This window comes from Zingiber officinale, chromosome 10B (assembly GCF_018446385.1).
Source record: "Zingiber officinale cultivar Zhangliang chromosome 10B, Zo_v1.1, whole genome shotgun sequence".
In the NCBI taxonomy this organism is placed as follows: Eukaryota; Viridiplantae; Streptophyta; class Magnoliopsida; order Zingiberales; family Zingiberaceae; genus Zingiber; species Zingiber officinale.
In genome coordinates this window covers 28,858,279-28,860,084 of record NC_056005.1, presented here as the reverse complement: position 1 = coordinate 28,860,084, position 1,806 = coordinate 28,858,279, and positions in this window count along the sequence as shown.

Here is a 1,806-nt window from a genome sequence, read left to right as displayed (position 1 = left end):
GAAAGAAAGTGAATAGATCTCAGACGGGATTTAAAGTCGGAGTGAAGAAGCAAGGGCAAGTGCTTCATCTATAAGCAGGACATTGGAAGGCGGACCGTCCTCGTAGGAACCAAAACAAAGGTATATCTCATACTCTAGTTGTTGAAACATGTTTAGCGGTGTTATCTACCAGCACCTGGTGTGTAGATACGGGAGCCACTGATCATGTCTACAATTCCTTGCAGGGGTTCCAGGAAACCCGATGACTATCTGAAGGAGAGATTACCGTCTACATGGGCAATGCTACTCAGGTGGCAGCAGTTGCAGTGGGAGACGTCTACTTATCTTTGAGTAGAAATAGAAATTTGATTTTAAGAAATTGTCTTTATGTACCCAGTTTTAGAAAGAATTTAATTTCAGTTTCTAAATTATTTTTAGATGGATATTCAGTTTCTTTCAGTAACGATGTAGTTATTAAAAGAAATAAAGTGATTATCTGTTCTGGTGCATTAGTTGGCAATTTGTATACTTTAAATCCAATTTCTTCCACAAAGCAAAACATGGAATTTATAACTCATCTTCTAACTCTAATAAGAGAAAAGAACCTTCGGAAATGAACCAAGCATATCTTTGGCATCTAAGGCTTGGTCATATTAACTTGAATAGGATTCAGAGGCTTATAGCCGATGGACTTTTGAGTTCATTAGAGTTGGAAAATTTTCCAACTTGTGAATCTTGCTTGGAAGGAAAAATGACCAAGAGGTCGTTCAAGGCCAAGGGGTATAGAGCCAAAGAAGTGTTAGAATTGGTTCATTCTGATTTGTGTGGTGCTATGTCTGTCCAAGCAAGAGGTGGTTTTGAATATTTTGTCTCTTTTATAGATGATTATTCAAGATACGGATATATTTACCTAATGCGCCGCAAGTCTGAGTGCTTTGATAAGTTCAAAGAATACAAGGCTGATGTGGAGAAACGATTAGGTAAAAGTATCAAGACACTACGATCTGATCGTGGTGGCGAATACCTCTTAGGAGAGTTTAGGAATTACTTATCAGAGGTCGGGATCCAATCCCAATTGTCTGCACCTGGAACACCCCAACAGAATGGTGTAGCAGAACGAAGGAATATGACTCTTATGGAGATCGTTAGATCGATGATGTGTTATTCAGAATTACCAAATTCGTTTTGGGGATATGCTCTGGAAACAGCAGTATACGTTTTGAACTTAGTACCTTCTAAATCAGTTTCTTCTACTCCCATAGAATTGTAGAATGGGCAAAAACCCAGTCTAAGACATATTCGGATTTGGGGTAGTCCAGCACATGTGCTGAAACCAGATGCTGATAAGTTAGAATCTTGTACAGAAGTTCGCGTGTTTGTGGGATATCCCAAAGGAACGAAAGGTGGTTTATTTTATAGTCCTAAAGACCAGAAGGTCATTGTTAGCACCAATGCCCAGTTTTTAGAAGAAGACTATATAATGGATCATAAGCCCAGTAGTAAAGTTGTTTTAGAAGAACTAAGAGAGGACACGTCTACTTTAGTACCAACAGTACAAGATGAAGTACCACAAGAGATTACAACACGTGTCACACATGATACACAACCACAGACAGTGCCTCGTCGTAGTGGGAGGGTTGTGAGGTAGCTTGAGAGATTCATGTTTTTGGGAGAGTCTTCGGACTTGATCTCGGGTAAACATGAACCTGATCCCCGGACATATGACGAAGCATTCCAAGATATAGATGCAGTATCTTGGCAAAAGGCGATGAATTCAGAAATAGAGTCTATGTACTCTAATAAGGTGTGGGAGCTTGAAGAACCACC